The 21381-nt window shown below is 40.2% G+C and overlaps 1 long non-coding RNA gene and 1 pseudogene across 6 annotated transcripts; one reads left to right on the forward strand and one right to left on the reverse strand.

Moving 5' to 3' along the window:
- The first annotated feature begins 238 nt into the window (after nt 1–238).
- On the forward strand, nt 239–7035 carry LOC116316543 (annotated as a pseudogene).
- A 1714-nt stretch (nt 7036–8749) lies between these two features.
- LOC116316537 lies at nt 8750–18546 on the reverse strand. 6 transcript variants are annotated; one of them, XR_005613306.1, is made up of 9 exons: nt 18421–18546; nt 17116–17210; nt 16683–16698; nt 16478–16600; nt 16276–16316; nt 15659–15834; nt 15058–15564; nt 9347–9485; nt 8750–8878 (listed from the first exon to the last, which is right to left on the reverse strand). It is a non-coding gene; the product is annotated as an uncharacterized LOC116316537 (long non-coding RNA). The 6 variants fall into 6 exon arrangements; XR_005613303.1 differs by having other exon boundaries at nt 16276–16313; nt 16478–16698; XR_004199164.2 differs by having other exon boundaries at nt 16478–16698.
- Between the last annotated feature and the right edge of the window lie 2835 nt (nt 18547–21381).

The raw sequence follows: 21381 nt of genomic DNA on the forward strand, positions 1-21381 counted from the left end.
GAACAATAATTTGCTGAAAAGTACAATGTGGAGGACTTACCCTCAACAGATCCTCTCTCACAAACCTCTCCCAGAAACGCCTCAAGTTATCCTGCACAGAAGGAAACAGGAAACCTGCAGTCACAAAGCAAAAGCAGGTCATATGTAGAGAAACAAGGAGTCGGCTACACTAACAGTGTGAGCCCAACAATCGGGTGCTGACTAATGGTTTTCCATTTTAAGTAGCAGCAGCAGGATGATGACCCATGAGTGTGCTCATCAGCTCCAGGAGCACAGGAACGAGGGGTGGGACACGCAGAGGAATCCCACACCTGTAAGCAGAGGTGTGCTGAATCACAAACACTCATGCAGACAGGAGGAGAGAGAAAACGGAGTCGTATCAGGAGGACTTGAGGACCATGCCATGCTGTTTAAGGAATAAATGGCTTGCCTGTTAAGAAGATTTGAAGAAAAATGAACAGTATTTGCTTTGGTGGGTAATGGAACTGAGGCTCCACTACCCACTGTGGGTTTCTATAAAGTCTTGTACATTTAAAATATGGCATATTGTAAAAACCCAACCAAGAAGAATGATAACTCTAAAACCTGAGCACAGAATTTCATCATCACCAACATCAGACCTGAACTCACTGGGCGTTTTTACTGTGAGGCCCAGAACAACGGAGGACGTCATAATGCCACCTTACAGCTGACTGTCAGGGAAAGTACAGTTTTCATTTCACTTACTCATTTGTTCACCAGTAAAGGAAGTCATGACTCCACCTTACAGATGACTGTTGTGGGGGCTGATCGCTGGAAGAGGAGATATTTTATCTAGCTTCTATTTTCGGCAACATCTGAAAGCTGCTTGATCACCTTAAATGTTTCTTTTATGTGTATGAAAAACATCTGTTGCTATGTGGACGAGCTCTGGCTGTGCTGGGTTTGTGCACATCCAGAAGTGGGAAATAACAAAGTATAAATACTTTGCGACTGTCCTTAGCTAAAACTTTCACACATCTGTACTTTACTTGAGTATTCTTTTTTACCTTTTACTTTTACGTTTAACACATCTGTGGGAAGTTTTATTTCCGTCAGCCTTCAAGTATCAAACCAATTTGAGCTTAAATGGAGTGAAAAATGAAACAATAACACACACAATCCTATTGCTTTAACCATCACCAGGTCTTATCATATAAAAAGAGATGAAAGCAGCAAAAACATATGATTTATGATGATTGTTTTATTTAGTGCTATACTCAGATAGGAATGAGAAAACTTCACTGAGATGGAGGACAAGAGATTGAGAGGAGAGATTAGAATTAAAGGTGAGGACTGCTCACTTCTATTTGATAAATATGATGTGAAGCTGTTTTTTGGGGGGTTGTTTTTTTTTCTTTATTAAGTGCAAATCAAAGTGAGATATATACTCAACTTTGTGTTGTTCAAATGTTGCATGAAGTGCTTTGCAGTTTAGCACAGGATAAAAAGGTTATCTAACAGCGCTGGGCTGATACAGAGCAGCTGTGCTGTTCATGATTAGATTACATCAAGGGTAGCAAATATGAATTTAGTTTAATCTGATGACAGTTATTTGATTTCAACCATAATTCTGGACCACAAATCACTCCACACTCTCTGTTGTTCAAAGATTTAACCGCATTTGCATTGCTGTGCAAAGGTTGGGGGCATTACTGTAAATGTTTGCTATCATCAATATTCATATTGCAAATAAATAATCCATAATACTGGTTAAAGAGATCATGCAAATCCACTATTCTTAAAGTCAAAAATACTCAAATTCCTTAATCCGTTTCATTTTCTCACTGGGTAAAATAAATAAAGTAATAAACAAACTACTTCCTGACAATATTCTATTTTTTTAAAGGGAAGGGGGACACTTTGAGGGAGGAATTAAATTTAAAACATTCCTGTATCCGTACAACACTAAAAGGTTTTTGCATCTCTGTGTGTGGAGTGAAGCTGTGAAAAAGACTAAGTGAAGAACTGAAGCAACGTCCCAGCATGACTCAGTTTAAAAAGCGGTACAAAAGTATGGGTTTTGCAAAGAAAGGGAGGAGGCAGCACTTTGAGCCGGTGTTCTCACCCACTATTTTAACACTAGGGATGTGTATATATTTGTGTGGGTGCACAAATATGTCTGTAAACTTTGCACAAAAATATCTGGTAGAAACTTTGAGTACATTTCAGATCTGATAGTACTTTCACTTTTACTTACATAAAGATGTTGAATCAGTACTTCACAGTACTTTAAATATTAATATTATATTAAGTGTTTTTGTTATACTTCTTAAGTCAAAGTATGTGTACTTTGTCATTAGTAAAAAGTGTCAGTATTTTGCCGCCTCTGTTGACAGACAGTGTTAATCTCTCTGTTTTGTGCCACATGTCAGATCAATGTGGGGATATTTCAGTTTTTCTGACACAGAACATAAAAGTGTTTATCTGCTCGGCTCCACTGATCTGAAAATGGGTTCGTTAAACACTTTTGTTCTTTCAAACAGTTTCAAAAATGCCTCCAAAGAGAAATGTACAGAACCTTTTGGTTTCCATTTCCTCGTCTCTTCTAAAAGACAAATGACAGACAAGTGAAGTCAAATGAAATGGGTTTCATTCTTTCCTCTGACTTTTCTCTCTTAAAGACAAACAGCTGATGTGACAGTACTCACATCATTATTGAATGTTTTCAGTCCATAAATGCAATGATCAGATTGTCAGTGTTACACCTGTTCCCACTTGTAACTGTCACGGTTCTGGGTCATTCTGACCCAGCTTCTTCAGTTCTTTATATTTTGGTATGTTTCTTTAGATTAAGTGCAGCATCTTCTGCCTCTTTGTAAGTTGTTTCTGGTTTCCTGTTTTACTTTGGAGGTTCGTGTCTGGTGTCAGTGTGTTCAGTTTACTTTTCCCCTGTCTCGTCAGCTGTGATTTCTCCCAGGTGTGTTCCCCTCCTGTGCCTCATCCCTTGATTACTGCCGTGTGTATATTAGCCCTGTGTTACCTTTGTTCTCTGTCGTATCGTTAATGTTTACTCACCCCCCGTCTGCACTCTGTATTCCGGTCCGTATGTATCTGCCTGTTAGTTTGTACTTTTCCCAGTTTAGTTAGCTCGCTGTTCACCCACAACCTGCTAATAAAGCTGTGACGTTAAGTTCCATTTCGCCTCACTGAAACCTGCATTTTGGGTCCTTCTCTCCTTGCCTGCCGGTACGCGAACATGACAGTAACAGGTGTAACACTTGTACCACAGCTGTTCATTTTGCTGTTTTGATTCAAACTTGATCTTATTGAGAATAGAAATATTTTACTGCTATTATTTGCTGCTATTTTGATAATCATCATTATCATTTTATGTTAATAGTGATGTTGCATTCAGATGCATTCAGATGTTCAAATATATTGGTATTATATCAGTCTTTATTACAGGTCCAGTTATAACCACTTTAAACTGTTGAGTTGAATCTATAATTTTAAATGCTTTTCTAATGCTTCGATAATCTTAAAGGTTTCTGTGTAGACTGCAGGGACAGGAAGTTACATGTGTTTGAAGTTGCAGGCTTTTGCAGAAGTGAAACTGAAACCAGAGTTTAACGGCAAGTTAAGAGCAGGGTGTTATTATGCATGTATCGTTGATTAACACACACACTTAGTTAGAGGGATCACTGATAGGGGAAAGTTCAAATTGTTTTGTTTGGGGTGGCTTTTAGACTATATTAGGAGGAGCAAACATATTAGCAGATCTGAAAAGGAAAAACCTGTGTTATGAAAATGATTTTAATCTTTTATACATGATTGCATTTGAGCTTATTAAAGAGCTGTGGCTCCTGGTCAAGTGAAGGTCAGAAACTCTTGGCAGGCGTTATGATCAGTCAATACACGGTGAGGATGATGGGAGCCCTGAAAGGAATTGCAATACACCTGCTTACATGTCATATGCCTGGAGTTATATCCTTATATCCTGTAGAGCTAAGAGTTAAGTTTGTAACATTTATCACGTATATCCTTTTAAGTAAGTTTAAGGTTCACTTATGTTCAGTTTAAGTCGGTTTCCTTCATGGTTTGAGTATCATCATTCGAGTGTGACATTTAGCCCAAATGTCACTCATAGTTTAGCTGTATGAGCTCAGGCCTTATGTCTGGCTATGACAGAGGTGTGAGGTGAGCCAGGGTGCAGGAGAGGTCATGACACAGACATAGCCTGCACACCAGGCACACACACACACACACACACACACATGTACACACCATAGTAGATTGACTTGAGTAGGTGAAAAGTTAAGATGTATTTTGCTGTAAGTGCAAGTTCTGTCGGCATATTGTTAGATGCTTACAGGAAGTACACTAGATGTCCCAGGAGGCGGCGACAATGAAGACGAGCTGAGGGAAGCACCACCGACCGAAGACAATGTTCCTTTTAAAACTATGTTACAGAACATTTGTGGTTTTGGAGTGACGTATGCTTTGTTGTCCTACCCTATAAGACCGTTGTCTAATGGTTGTAAGTTCAGTTCAATTGCTGACTTTGCCCAGCTTGAACTCCGCGCGTGTAATCAATAAATCTTCGCTTTGATCACATCCTCTGGACCAGAGTTGTTATTTGTTTGTGAGCCCTCCGTACTCCTTATCTCCAATTTTTGAACCTTAACAATCTTTATTTCAAAGTGAAAACAGAGTTTCTGATGAATTGTGCTGTAACAACTGTTGTTGTGCAAGACGCTGCAGAAACCCTGAAAAGCACCACAATAAACCAACTCTGCCAACCACAAGTGTAATATGTGTAGTATGTAACACACACAGAGCAACCCTCTGATGTCTTTTCTGAAGCTGCTGTGTGTATTAACCAGTTTGCATTTTCAATATTCATGTGGAACTTGTTAATCTGCAAATGTGCATTTGTTTAATTTGTCTACAATAAAAAGTTGAACCTGTCTCGTCACGCTTCTTCTGCCAACATCAAGAGACGGGGAGAGCTCTCTTCTCTACACTATGCTATCAATGTTATTATGTACGCTGTGTTTAGTCAGATCATACGGGCACCTACACACACATTTAAACTATAATGAATATGCAAAGCAGATAACCAGGAATTAGCTTTCACAGTTCATGTGTGCTTTTCTCAGCACTCATGGTTCAGACCACACTCCTCTTTTAACTCTGACCTCATTTTGAGCTCAGCTCTAATTCTGTAAAGTGTTGTGAGTCCATCTCAGATGGAGAGCCTAATGAAGGATTGGCTCAGAGAGTGCTACGCCAAGCGACCAGGGGGATTTTTTCACAGAAAAAAAGCATTGCTCGTTATGGACAGCATGAGGGCCAGATGAGGCCAGAGCGCTATCAAACATACTAATGAAGACACTTATGTTATGTTATGAATAGCCACATTTTTGCATCATGTTACATTTTAAGCAATGCCACTTTTAGTTACCAGGCAGCAACGAGTAGGACACAAAAATCATCAGGATGACTGAACTTGCCCTTTCCACCATGTTTGTGCTATTGGTGCTTTTAAGTGGATTTTGATGAAATTCTCTCATAAACAATAAAAATAAAAAATAGCCTGCAGCATGATACAGCTAATCCAAAAAGTCCAAATAGACAAAGCACCTCTTTATCATCTATTACAGCTGATGAGTGAACTCCAGCAGCAGAATGTGAATGTTAAACAGGCAGAGCTGATGAAATGTTTCAGTTTTTATTCTTTTTTACTCACATTTTACATCAATATGTTTGGATCCAGACCTCTTCACCTCTAGCTTGCTTTCAGCTCTACAGTAACACTGTCCAGAGTCAGAGGACTGAATGGAGCTGAAGACGAGCTGTGATCCTTCACTGAGCTCTGTGTCTGAAATGACCACATTAGGAATACGTAACAGTGCATATATGACAGAGGAAGATGATCAAATGCAGAAAGATTTGAGCTTTATTGTGGCTGATAAAGAAAATGATAAGTAGACTAATGGCTGTCTTCACATCTCAGAGTCACGCCCACACACAGTCAGGTCAGAGGTCAGCGGTGGAGGCAGGAAACCCTGGAAACAGAAAGGAAGTGGACGAGCTCGGCATGGAAGCATCCGATCGCCCATATGGAGAGGAAGGATTCACATCCTGGAGGGCAGTATGGTCTGACTGGTTCTGTGTTTGATTCAGGTGGGGTGTCTCATGGACCCACCAGTTACTACTACATGTTACCCATGAAAGTCTGAGTGCAAGGACTGAAAGTGGCGCTGAGCTCCAAGATGGCTCAGGTAAGAGAAACCCCAAATACAGCTGCTAGTGATGTTAGAGGCTGAGAACATCTGTAATAACAGTTGTAAAAACATGCAGTGACATATGACGGTGTCCACAAGCAGCTGTTTTTGTCACTCACTTATCTCAAGCTCTCATTGCTGTTGTTATGATGTCACAGAGGCGATAACCCACTTCTGGACAGCACATTTGTACAGCACTTCTGTACAAATGATCAACTTTCAAATCTGTTAGAATCTCCACCACTGGACGCCCACTGTTGCTCAGTGCTCAAGTTTTTGTTGTTGCTTTCAGAGGTGAAGACTTTTCTGAAAACATCCTTCAGGCCACGGCAAACTTGAAGACAGTGAACATCATTCCAGCAATCGGTGAGTTCACACTCAGTGATTTTTGTCTCTCTTTTAACTCAGCTTTAACAGATTAATTGATGGTAAAATGTATTATTTCTGTTCATGCTTTCAAACAATATTTCATGCATTGATGTCTTTGCAGCACTGTGTCTATGGACCTCTAACATGCCAGTTTAATTAAACAGTTCATAAAAAGCTCAGGGTTTTAAGTGTTATATGTAACAAATCTCTTCTTTAAAACTCAGTTTATTTGTCATATTTTCTCTCTCAGGTCTGAATGTCCACAGCATGCTGAAACATGAAGCCATCGTCCTCACTTTGGAAACGCTTAAGTTTCTGGAGGATAAGCTGCTCTGGCACGATGAGCGTTACACGCCTCTCCACCCGTTTAAACTACCCTACTCTGACTTTCCTTAAACAGTGGCCTGTAACATATTAACTGAGTTAAGTGTGTCATTAATAAATAACTCAAATGATGACAAATTGAAAAGTTTTCTTAGTTACTGGTGTTTAGAGAAGCCACACTTGTTATGGTTCACAGGAGTTCAGGAGTGAGCGATGAAAGTGATGCTACATCAGAGTCTGTCTCTGGACTGGTTGTTTGAGTTCAGCAGGAGGTGGTGAACCCACAGCTGCCAGTAGCGCCGCCTGGTGGGTGGGAGGATCATACTTCAGGTTCAGTATTATAGTTACGTTCTTCCTGGTCTGAGCCTCAGGCAGGAACTGGTCAGAAGAACTGAGTCAGTTTTTTAAAGTTCTGGTACAGAAAGAGAACTAAGACAGCCACACCATCACCTGTGGCTGACCACACACCGCTAATGATTTGTCTTCTCAGTGTTGACGTAATATTTTCGGTGGCAACATAACTAGAAGCAAAAAGTTCACTTTTGAAAATTCAAGACTAAAGTTCCACATTATGAAAAGTTACTCCAAAAAGTCTACAAAGGTTTTCTTTTTGTCTACCAAAGTACATTTTTCTAACTTCACGTGTGGAAAAAGCAAATAAAGAGATTAAGGAATGATTTACTGAACGACAGTCAGAATTACCAGAGTTAGCAGAGCTACCGTAGATCGGTTTATGGACTTTAATAAGGAGAGATAAGAATAGTGAGAGTTTACATGCTGGAACTTTAATGATGCTTGAAAATAATCCAGGAACTGCACTGCTTCTGAGCCTGTTCAGTCAGCACACAGTCTGTGTAATATGTGAATATTAATACATTTGACTTCTCCTCCCTTTTCCAATTAAAAGTTGCCAGTAGGGTTGTTGAACTTTGGGACCATGGAGCTGTGGTTTTAAAAAAAAAATCTTACAGTGTAATTACTGTATTTGGACAAAATAACCATTAACTGTAGTGTAAAAGTATGCAGGCCAAGGTTCACGTCAGGGTCAGTGGGGTTAGGAGTAAATTGGATTTAGTCACTGTCTGTGGCAAATAAATTCAATTTACCACCAGAAAAAGCCACAAATGGCAGTAATACTTTTTAAAACGCCTGATGACCAAAATCAGGTAACTTAGCCTGCTTAACTGCTCATTAACACGTTAAGTGGGTCACTTGCCTGCGTGCAAGAAAGCAACAAGTTTTAATGGTGACTATCAGGAAAACCAACACACCCACACTGAAAATAGGGTACACAGATTTATTTTTCCTCCAAGGCAGCAGCAGCAGACCAGTGGCAGAAGACAGTTCTGTCCTGCAATCCAAGGCCACGGCCAAAGTCACTGGTCTCGTCAGCCTTGTGTTGTTAGGGAGTGGGTTTCTACACCAGATCCTACGACTAAAACTCTCAAGCTCTGCCTCTCTGAGTCTTGTACAATTTCCTCTCATTGGTTACCTCCTCCTCCTTTTCTGTGTTTTGGCAGTTGTCAAACAACGATGTGGGGCATTACCGCCACCAACTGGCTCAGAGTGTGAACCAGAATCCACTCATACCAAATTATCAAAAAAATAAAAATACTATTGCAGTACTCCATAATAGCAACCACTGACCTGAGGCTGTTGCTGTATCTCTTGATTATCCACCACTAACTAAAACTTGTTGTTGCGTGAGCATTCATGTAGACACACAAGGGGCTGACAAAAATCATCTAACGTGTCTCTTCATGGGGGGATATGTGGAAGAGAAGATAACTGACAACTGTACAACACTGTTTCAGCAAAACATGACTTTATTTGATTCTGTTTCACTTCTGGCTGGACTCTGACTTGGATGTGGACGCCCTCATAGAATGAAGGCGGCGCCTCTTGGCGATCTGTTCCTGGCACTTCTCCTTGGCCTCCTGTCTACAAGAACAAATGCATGTCAGTCAAACAGCTCCCACATGTCCAACTTTGTCTCCTTAACATTTCACCATCACGTGCTCCTTAAATGTTTTTCAGAGGCAACCCATAATCTGCCGAATGCCATTACAGCTGTATCATGCAAGGCAACTCAAAACTACACTGCTGAAAAACACAGTCTGGTACTTTAAATTTCAAGAGACTCACGATTAAATCATAACTTAAAGTATATTTAAGGTCAGGAAATTAATTACAATATCTTGTTAGACACAATGTAGTTGATGTAACACAGCCGCTCCAACACTAGTGGAAATATCACACCTGCCAGAAATGTCCTTGTCACATTATCTTCATTGATCTGAACCACTAGAAATAAATGTAGTGTTCAGCTACACGACAAAAGCAGACTAGTGTGATCTTTGATTCTCAGCAGCTGGTTAAGAATAAAGGCCTATGTTAACACATACCTTCATCCTCTTGGCCAGCAGCTTGGCGTACTCTGAGGCCTCCTCCTTGTTCTTCTGGGTGTGCTGTCTCTTGAGTGCTGCAGCGCACGAGGAGTCACCAGTCTCTGGATGTTGGCAGCCTTCGTTCTGGACTTCTTACCTACCAAAGCGAGAGGATTGAAAGAGTCAATACTGACAAGGTCAAGTGTGGTAATGAGGAAGAAGCTTAATGGTCTCACTTTCTATGTCTGTAACAGTAACTTTAATGCAGGATGCCGGCATGCAGACACATCAATCAAAGCCTGCTGATGATTCATTACTGAGCAAAACACAATTCACACAAACTGAACATTTTCAACTCAGCACACCTGGGAGTTACCTGCAGCCTCCGATTCTGCTGAATCAAGTTTATTATCATAAAATTCATGTTCCAGCTTGTTCCTAATCCCAGCTGCTTTAGTCCAAATATGAATAATCCTGGGAGCTCATCAACACGACCATATTTAACGGCTCTCTTTAGTGATGAGTTCAAATTGGCTTTGCTACAAACACAATCTTACAAGCACAGACATTATTACACACATTAGACAATATTAGACACAGACATTATTACGTCTTTACAAACACTGGTCAGAATTGATACAGAAACTTCCTCAACTGAGTTTTAGTTACATACAACACGTCGACCTTCTTCATCTCACCAAGGTTGTGTTTGCATAATGCAGTCCTAAAAAACGTGTACAGATGAGCAGACACTGGCAGACGAGCGTCAAAGACCTGTTTTTGTAACTGTTCCTGCTCTTACGCTTCAAAAAAAGGAAGGAATTAAAAAGGACGTCTGACTGCACCACTGTCGACTTTGTCCAGAGTTGAGATTTTTGGTCCACCTGCCGTGTCTTTGTGCGATGCAGAAAAGGTGAATGGATGGTCTCTACATGCATGGTTCTCACTGCAGGGTTCATACGCCTTTTTCAGGGTGAAATTCAAGCACTTTTTGAGCATTTTCAATGTCCCTTTCCAAGCTTTTCTCCAGCTCCAGCATATCACCATTATTTCACCCAAAGGCACCGAGTTAATACTCAAAAAAGCTGCAGCAATACACACAAATATAAACAGTACTTGGTGACAACTTTGCTTTTAGCCTTTAACCCTCTGAGTCCAGACTATAATTGGCCATTTCTGACTACTTTTGATTTGGCCTCTATATTTCACCTTTAAAAACTGTTCATCTTGCCAATCTGTTATTTTCATTTTGACAAACTGTATCAGCACAATTTATCTAAATTCAGACAAAATTGAAAATACAAGTAGAAATATTTTTTAAAAATATGCACAAGTTTTGCAAACAACAAAGTTATATGGTACCATTTGCCTAAAAATGCAGCCAAGGCTCAGACGTTTTTTATATAACCATTTAAAAGTATTTACAGAACAATCAGGGGTTCCATCAAATAAGAAGGCACACAAATTATTTATACAACTCCAAAAAATAGAGAACAGCACAGGGATAAACCTGCAGGTCTGACAGCAGGTGTGTCACTCAGCGTTTACACTGCAATCTGCCTTTGGTGGCTTTTTTGCAGCAACTGTGACGTTCACTAGTAGAACTGACACACAAAACAAAACAATGACTACACCACACACTAACTACACAAGACAACACACTAACTTGAGACTCCAAACACGATAAACGTCACAAATCTCTCACGTATCAAAACTCTCTCACTCGCTCTCTCTCGCCGGTCACTGCTAAAACTTCCCCCTCTTCCCAAACAACCAAATACCACATGTTGCCATATCATTTTTTGATTGGTCGACATGGTAAATTTTTTCCACCAATAGGGAAGGAGTGTTTTTTCTTTTTCTTTTTTCACTCACAAGCAAAGCGTGTTTGCTAGCGCTCTCCTTAGAAAACGCCGTTTTAACCGTTTCTTCCCGGAGTAAACGCCACTGTTTTATTAAAAAACACACAAAAACAAACAAAAAAAAACAACAAACATTGGTTCTAGGTGGCCTATCAACACAATTTAAAAACTGGTATATAGTTTGAAGTCTGCACGTTCGACCCAAGTTGAAACGGAGACTCTGGGTCCGTCGACCCCAGAGGGTTAACCAGAAAGCCTTAAGTTGGCTAGTTATGTATCGGTCTAATGTTCAAAGCGTTCACTTGAGTAAATTAACTCATATGACTGCTAAGTAATGTTACCTAAGTTCACAGCATATTCCATAACAGCGCTGCCATACTGCATCACACTCAGTGCATTTCAATCATTTCTCCAGAGAGTTTGATAGCTAGCAAAATAATAATCATAATTTTTAAAAAAATAGCATGTGTAACGTACACGTAGGGGTGGGCGATATAAACGATATAAGATAGAAACGATATAAATTTGGCCAACGATAGAGATTTTGACTATACCGCTCTGATGATGTCATCAAGCTGCGCCTGCTTTGGTCGCAGCGGCTACAACCATTACCATCTGCAAATTATGCCGGGCGACAGTCATAGCAAAGAGATGAAGCACTTTTAAGATATGGGGAAAGCCCAAAACTGCGCTTCCTCCACTTCTGTAACATTGATTCATTAGTGTTGAAATGTCTCTCAGCTGTTCTATTCCCATGTTGTTGCAGTATATTAATAACTAACCTTGTATTGTGGATGGATAATCTCAGTTGTTCTCCTGACTGAAGTTTGGCCCGTGTATAGCTTAACAGACTGACCATGTGCACCATACACATACTTTTTTTTCTTTTTCGAATCTTCGGATCACGTGCGTACCGAACCGTGGAGTAAGATCGGTTCGGATCAACCGTGATCCGTTGCACCACTATATACCAGGTAGTCCAACTTCAGTAACCCTGCAAACGTCACTGCTGTTTAGTTTTCTGTCTTCGTTTATGTTGGAAGTGGTAGCAGAGCTGTACGTTTTAATTAGTTTCAAAAATCTCCCAGTAAGAACATGGTATGTCATGTTTAGGTGGAAACTAGCGACTTAACTTCCTGTTAACTTCTAACTCTGTTAAATTTAATAAATTCTGTTTTCATGGATGCCTGGATGTTAAACTTAATTGTTACACCTGCTAAAGCAGCAACGCTGATCATTTTATTAAAGATGAAAGAATTTAGACCGTTTTTAACTCAGTGTTCGTTTGACTTTGGGACCTGAAGTAGACGGAGTTTTGGACCCAGATTACTCCGTGAAGCTCCTCACTACGGCAGCCGTAATGCTTTGACAAGCCATCAAGCAGTGCGGCTTACCAAAGTTGTACTAAAACATTTTTTAACAGATTTCTGCACGCCAAAAATCGGTTCGAGATCAGCAAGCACAACCAGAATTCATACATAAAGCGCACTCTCGATTTTTGAGAAAATTAAAGGATTTTAAGTGTGCCTTATAGTGTGGAAAATACGTTATACAGAAGAAAAGAATATATCACGATATATATCGTTACCGCACGTGCTTCAAATTATATGGCGATATGGATTTTAGGCCGTATCCCCCAGCCCTATGTACAGGAAAATTATGTACTAGGACTCACCTATCATGCGACTGGAGAGCGCAAACTCAGCTCTTGTCGTTTTCCATCAAACACTCAATAAAACAGCAACCTACAGGTATGTTAGCGCACTCATCCCCGACTGTCCGAGGGAGGGGCGGGGTCACACGTTAAAACCGAGGCGCAAGACAGCCCAGACGGGGAAATTTTGCTTTTACATTTTGCAACTCATTTTATTTCTCTATCTGAAAAGAAAACTATTCAATCAGATAGCTGATTTTGGTGAATGAAATACAGTTACACTTTCAAACACTTTTAAGCACCACATCTGAAATTCAAGCACTTTTCAAACCTTGAAAAGACAACATTAAAATTCAAGCATTTTCAAGGATTTCAAGCACCCGTATGAACCCTGATGATATATAAGTCACTCGGATAACTTAAAAATGTAATTGTATGGCTTTTTTTGTGTTTTATTTGTTCCGGAGTAAATCGGTTTGGCTGAGATCAAAGTTATTAGATTAAATAAACGTTATTAATCCATCGGGTGGGTTCCTCCGGGATTTTCACACAGCTGAATAAACGTCAAACAGAAAACTGATTAAACAAGTGTGAGACGGTCGAGAATTTACGCCAGTGTAGGGCTGGGCCATATCATACCGTTCACGGTAATACCGGTGTATGTTGGGCAACGATAAGAAAATGAAATATCGCGATAGAATATGGGTAAAACGCGCATGGGCAGTGCCTATGTTTACATACGCACATGGCGACGATGCAGAATGAGAAGAGCGAAAGTGGATCGTTGAATGAAACGGATGAACCAGAATTGGTTTGTAAAAATGCTGCAACTTCAATGGTGTGGAACTGGTTTGGCTTTCGTCCGTCAGATATACAACAAAGCACTATTTGTCGTCGTTATTACCATGTTTTGGGGAAAATACGGCACACTTAAAATCAATCCTTTGATTTTTCTGAAAATCGACAGTGCCCCTTATAATCCCGTGTGCCTTATGTATGAATTCTGGTTGTGTTTACTGACCTGGAAACAATTTTATGTGGTACACGGCGCTCGAAAATCTGTCAAATGTTTCAGTATGACTTTACTAAGCTGCAAAGCCGCACCGCTCAATGGATTGTCGGAGCATTACGACTATCGTAGGCAGGCGCCTCGCGGAGTGATACATACTGTGCTTCGACATAATATTACCGTATTGTGTGTGTATAACCTCTTTTTAAGTTTTGTGGATATTCTACATGGTTATGCTGAGGATATGTCGGCCAATTTCCACTGGAAATGCCTTTTGGTTAAACTGTCAGCAAGGAATTTGCATTTGCACTGTTAAATTTTTTATATAACTTTAATGCACTTAAAACAGCTGCTTGTTTAAGTGAAAATACATTGATGGTTTGTTTTCTATTTGCACTAATAAAGTTGAGGAGTTGTAAAGTATTTTGTCTAGTGTCAATTATATCGTCATCACAAATATTTATGGTCATATCGCCCTGCTCTACGCCAGTGTCCTGTTATATTTTGCAGACGGCCGAGTTTATTAAACTCCACAGACACAGTGGTGACGCAAATCTGAAGGCTAGACCGTCCCATTTCACAGCCTCGCACTTCCGGCCTTCTCGGTCTTCGAAGGACCCGGCCCACGTACACCGCGAAGGCCGGGTCCTCCGAAGGATGCAGCCGACGTTTTGGGACACAGCTATGGTGTGCTGCTTCAGATGGCCTGGCCTCCACAGTCACCTGACCTAAACCCAATTCAGACAATTTTGGAAGAAATGGACGCAGAGTGAAGGCAAAAGGGCCAACAAGTGCTCAGCATCTCTGGGAACTCCTTCAAGACTGTTGGAAAACCATTTCAGGTGACGACCTCATGAAGCTCATCGAGAGATCCCAAGAGTGTGCAAAGCAGTGATCAAAGCAAAAGGTGGCTATTTTGAAGACTATATAATAAACATTATTTGAGTTATTTCACACTTTCTTTGTTTACTACATAATACTATATGTGTTCATTCAAAGTTTTGATTCTTTCAGTTACAAACTACAATGTAAATCGTCATGAAGAAGAAAACCATTGAATGAGAAGGTGTGTCCAAACACACTCACTCTCTGAGATATTAGATATAAGAACACACACACACACAAACTATGACTATTAGGAAATATTCTTTGGTACTGACACAAGATGAAATATGAGAGAAATATGTAAGATGTACAGGATCACCTGACAAAGCTGTTCTGCACAGTCCAGCAGCAGATTCTATCTGGACCTGCTGCCTTCCTTTCCTTTGTCCTCTTGGGCTGTCGATGTGGAGTTGGGCTGGGCCGGGTTGAGGGATGCCCCCCACTCCCCCCGCCAGGTGAGATGGTGGGGAGCAGAAATGAAAATCCATGTGAGAGATTATCTAAAGTTTGTTTGGACTGGGGTGGGGTGAGGGATTCCCCCCACTCCCCCCCGCCAGGTGGGATGGTGGGGGGCAGAAATGAAAATCCATGTGAGAGATTATCTAAAGTTTGTTTGGACTGGGGTGGGGTGAGGGATGGGGCTGGCTCTGTGCCAACCCGGGGACAAGAGACAACACAACTGATCAGGTGAGAAGTCAGCTTACCTGATCAGTTGTGCTGTGGGTTGGGGCTGGGCTGGGGTGAGGGATGGGGCTGGCTCTTTTGTGCTGGGGTGGGGGGGGGGTTAAGAATTGCTTACAGGCGCAATGCCCTGCGCCAGCTGCTCCTGAAAAAAATACATTAAAAAAAAAAACACATAAGTACTTCCAAGAAACATTCCTGCCCAGGTCAATGAAACTGACGGTTTAATAACTTCATACCTCATCCCACACATATCCGGATCTTCCACCGGAGAGGGCGCCGGTTGACGTCCCCAGGTCAACCGGGGACGTTAATAAATGTCCATTAATAAATGTCTTCGTGTTTAATTTCAGCTGTCTTTCCCTTCATGATTCCCATTTTGGAAAAAATAGAGTTTTCCCTTTTTTCCCCACATCTGTGACAGACAGATACAGGTATGAAAAAAAAAGGTACACTTCTATTGGTTCACTTCTAGACTCACCCAGCAGGAGGGGGGGGCTTTATTTTGCTGGAGATCTTTGAGGGAGACAGGAGCACAAATACAGTTTGTTAGCAAGACCATTAAGCAAAACCTTTGATGGTCAAATAAGCCTTTGATTTTTAAAGGCTGAAGAGTGACAGTCTGTCTGCAACAGTGTTGGGCAAGTTACTTTGAAAAAGTAATTAATTACAGTTACTAGTTACTTCTTCAAAAAAGTAACTGAGTTAGTAACTGAGTTACAATATTCTTCCAGATCTTCCACTGGGGCTCCCTCCTGTCCGCTTCCCCTGGTGCTGGATGTTGTTCCCAAAATTATTTGTGTTCTTTGTGTCTGCAGACATGAGAAAACCCAGTGAGCAAACATGTAACTATCACCTCGATGTGAATATGATGGGTGTGATTCTTCCAGACTGCTGCTGTATTAAGGAAATACAAACAGAATGTTACAGAACTGTTATACAGCATGAGGATAATCAATAGATATTACTGTCCTGTATTTGGCATAATTACTGTCTAGTTGACACTAGCACAAGTTACAGCCAAGTACAGTAAGTAAATTAAGCTGTATATATCTCACCTATGGTGGATGTGTGGCTGGGCTGAGGGATGGGGCTGGCTCTTTTCTGCTGAGCGGGGAGACACTGTGCAGTGGCACACTTTTTAATTTTTGATCCACTGTGTTTTCTAACTTACTTGGCCACTGTTAATAGAAAGAAAAATCTTTATATTGGTATTCTGGTTTATTGCCAGTTTACAGGACGGTCCTTTGGGCCTTTGATGACCTTGAGTCTGCTTTCCCTACAAAAACAGAAAAACAGAAGAAAAAAATATATTAAATCTTCAACAGTTATTAACAGTAGAAAATGTGAAGGCTAATGTTAATAAACTACTGAATTAAAATCCGTTCATTAATATAATATAGCTATAATATAGCACCAAATAACAACAACAGTCCCCTCAAGGCACTTTATATTGTAAAGACCCTACAACAGGCTAAACCCATAGAGAAAGAAACACAACAACAATCAGATGACCCGTTTATGAGCAAGCACTTGATGACAGTGGGAAGGAAAAAATGCCAGAAGAGGAGGAAAACAGGACAGAAGACACACTATGAAAGAGAACTCTATTAAATTTGCCAATATTAGAGACTACATTACCCACCATGCCTTTCACATTTGATTCAAAGGTGCTTAAAGACACCCTGTCACTCACACTTTGATGGTTCAGGTCTGACTCAGGTGACTCCTGCTCAGGTGATGTGGCTAAATGAAGTTGAGCCAGTCTTTCTTCCAGACAGCTCGCTGTACCTGCAAACACAAATCACTAACCATCAGCAAACCCAACACTTCACTCTCAGCTACTTTAAAAGAGACATAGTTTGCTTATTTCCAACTCCATATTTTCATTCTTGGCAGCTTTGAAGAGAGTAGCAAAGTCTGTGTTAATACATGTAGAAATATTAAACTTTCCCTGCTAAAATTAGCAAATTTCCAGCTCAATATTTTTGCTACAGTTCAAAATAATCCTTTTTTATTTGAGAGTGAGCCTTGGTTCTGCTTCTTGGTTCATCTACTGTCTGACAGAATGACATTTTAGTTGCTCTTCCTATAAGCGGCTCCAAGACAACATTCTCCTGATTGGCTGCCCCTCAAAGGGCTGAAAAAACAGCCTTAAAATGAGCATTTGGATCAGTGAGAAGCTTAAGTCTCACATCGATTACTAACACACATGCACACGTCATTATTTAAAACACTGGGCCATGTTTACTAGAAGTATTTCTTTTGTAATAGTACATATGTATGTTAGAAAATAAGGGAAAGCATAATCAGCCCACCTTTTTGAACTTGAAAGCAGGATTTTTATATCAAAACAATTCAGAAGTTTTTCAGAAGAAAAAAACCATGCAGCTCATTTCTTACTCCTACTTTTAAAATCTCCTAACCATGAAATGATGATTAATATTTATAACCAATTAAATTATTGATTTTTAAATCATTCTTTAAGTTTTTGTAGATCATGAGATGAAATACAACTAACTTATCACTCTGTATAAGTAACTGAGCTACTTGTACAGTTGCTCGCAGTATGATCGCATAGAATTTAATGCAAACTTTCCCACAGTAAACCACCAAAATATACATTTCACATCAAACAAATATTACATTTGACCACAAGGAGTGCATAAATGATAAAAGTGTTTGGTTACATCATTGTCAAAGTGTGGTGAAACCACATTCTAACACAAACGGCATTTTCATTGCTTTTAAACACATAAAAAAACACTCGTGAATTTTTGTTAGCAAAATGCTAATTTTAGCAAGAGACTAGCATACTTCTTTAGCAAGCACGTGGTCTCAACTCACCAAGATGAGCTACCAGCGCAAACAAAGCAAGGTGCTTTCAGAAAGTGTTTATACACTTTCCGAAATAAATGTTATAAGTGTTATAAACTTGTTTATAAGTGTTATAAACAAGTATACACTTGTTTATAACACTTTTTTTTGCATTGAAACTCACCAAATCAATCGATAATTCCGCACCACCATCTGCAGCCTGTCTCATTTGCTTTCAAAGTGAAAGACCTAGCCAATGACTGTAGAAAACAGTCAATGGACCTAGCTAATGCGTGCTGGTGTGATCCCATGGGTGGAAGGCGGGACTAATATTGCTTCTAAACAAATGAAATTATTAACACCAAATGTGATCCTCTCTCTAACTTTAGAGAGAGGATCACATTTCACTTTCCAAAATAAAGATTTTTTTCAAAATAAAAAATTGAAAATGCATTTATACAAATAAAAAGATTTGTACAAATCATTTATACAAATAAAAAGAATAAAAAAGTTTGACGATAATGTTCAAGTCCTCACTCGAAGAAAACTTAGCAAGGGCGTTGGAAATCTGGACCAGGGTGCCTAGGGTCCTGAGGCTGTAGGTTATATACTATTAATTAAAACTTTCCAATCACCAACTTCTCGCTGTTTCTAGATGCTGACGGATTCCTACAGCAAACTGTACATCACCAAAATCAAGACGTTTTTGATGGATGATGTACTCAGAGTTGAAGGGGGCTATGTGAATGGGAGGGTTACTGCCAAACCACCTGTACAAAGCTCATCCAAGGTCAACCTAAGAAATGACATGGGGCTGCCTCGCCTTGGAGTTGACTTTGGACTTCTGAAATCCAAGAAGTCCAACAAATCTTGATATTAATCTTCCAAATGCAAAATTGAATATGAAACAACCCCAGATGAAGGGACATATATCAGGCCCAAGGGTTTGTGCTCCAAAGGTGGACCTCAACATGCCCATAGTAACAATGCACAGCAGCATCTGAGATCTCCAGGTCTTAGTATTGATGATCCTTCATTGTATTTCCAAACACCCTCACGATGTCCCAGCTATCATAGGGCCGCGGGTATCCTCCTCGATCCTTCATTGTCGTTGGTCCAGGGTTCGTGGGTCCAGGGTGAGGGACAGACAGCCCACGCTGACACTGGCACATATGATGTGTCTTCAAGCCAGTTTTCAAACGTGGATGAATCGTGGATGAATCTCAGAAGATCGCCCAGAGTCAGGGTTCAAAATTCGGGTTTACACGAAGGATATCAATGCGCAGGATTGAGGGCTTATGTGTTATGTTGGGTGTAATAAAGCGCCGTTACACAGACATCACATTCACTCCGCCCTTTTCTTCGATGTTGAATAGTGACCACTGTGAAAAGTTCTAATGTACATAAAGCTTGTCTTTTGCTCAATCTAATTGTTTTTTTCATAAAAACATGATTATTGAACAATGAACAAAATGAGATTAAATATTTTATTTGAGCAAGCAGACAGGCACCAACAGAGCCGTGTGAATAATCACCATATAACGCAAGATATGCAGCTTTAAAAAGGTTGCCTGTTGTCCTTTGTGCCACTTTTCAAGGTATCTTTATATCCACATCAAGTTTCATGTTTTGTTTTTTAAATGTTTATCTTTAGTTTCCCCAGTTTAGGTTATTGTTTAGCTTCACCTTTGCCTTTTGTTTTTTAATCTTTTACCATCCTCAATAAATGGCTCGCTTTCTGTTAACATTTACGTTTTTTTTTCCATGTTCCTTGGTGTCTGCATTTTGGGTCCACTCCTCAAAATCATACAGTGTGCTGCTGCTACTGTGACAGCTCAGGGAGGGGCGGGCATCTGCCGGCACCAGTTGGGGTGAAAGAAGGAAGACAGAACAAAAGACTTTCTGTGAGAGCCAGAGATGAATAAATAGTATGATGAAGTGTACCCAGAGGTTGCCCTTTGTTCAAAATTAAAGTCTACAAATCAATGACATCACACTGGCCTATGTTTATATACAGTCTATGATTACATGTCAGTGAGATCTTGGAGCTGCCAGTATGCAAAGCTGCAGATTTAGAATTTAGGCTCTGATCCTTTTTTCCACCATTTTTTCTTTTTCTTTTTTCTTTGTGTTTCTCAGCCGTATGTTTTTTTCTCCCTTCATTTCCTCTTATTGTCCCTTTAAATACTCTTTGCCTCGCTCCAGTCTACTGCCAGAATTTCACACTGAGCTTCAAGGAGAGCGAAATGAACGCCATCGCCATCACCTCTCTCTTTCTAGTCCCTGTCAGTACTCTTGCTGCAACATTTTGGATTAACTGAAGTCTTTTCAAGGAGTTTTTAGGACATCCTGATAGTAATGAATTTCAGTAGTCCAGCCTAGAAGTAACATATGCATGAACTAGTTCTTCAGCATCACTCTGAGACAGGATAAAGCAGTGCTACATACTTGTTTAATATGTGCATTGAAGGACATATCCTGGTCACAAATGACTCAGAGTTTCCTCACAGTGTTACTGGAGGCCAAGGTAATGCCATCCAGAGTAAGAATCTGTGTGAAGAGGACTCTCCATTTACATGAACAGATTGGAGACTTTTAGATAGATATGATTCAAACCACTGCAGCACAGTACCTGTAATACCTACAGCGTGTTCTAATCGCTCTAATAGGATATTATGGTCGACAGTATCGAACGCTGCACTGAGGTCTAGCAGGACAAGCACAGAGATGAGTCCACTGTCAGAGGCCATAAGAAGATCATTTGTAACCTTCACTAAAGCTGTTTCTGTGCTGTGATGAGCTCTGAAACCTGACTGAAACTCTTCAAATAAGCCATTCCTCTGCAGATGATCTGTTAGCTGTTTGACAACTACTCTTTCAAGAATGTTTGATATGAAAGGAAGGTTAGATATTGGCCTATAATTAGCTAAGACAGTTGGGTCTAGAGATGCTTTTTAAGTAACAGTTTAACTACAGCCAGCTTGAAGGCCTGTGGTACACAGCTGATTATTAGAGATAGGTTGTGTTTTGGAGGAAGGAAGGCTCAGGGTTTAAGTAGTCATCATCATGGGCTCATCCGATTAGAATGAGATTAAGCAGTCATCAGTCATTTGCAGGTTTTGTCCTTTTATTGGATAATGGGTAA

Source organism: Oreochromis aureus, linkage group 6, assembly GCF_013358895.1.
Source record: "Oreochromis aureus strain Israel breed Guangdong linkage group 6, ZZ_aureus, whole genome shotgun sequence".
NCBI lineage: Eukaryota > Metazoa > Chordata > Actinopteri > Cichliformes > Cichlidae > Oreochromis > Oreochromis aureus.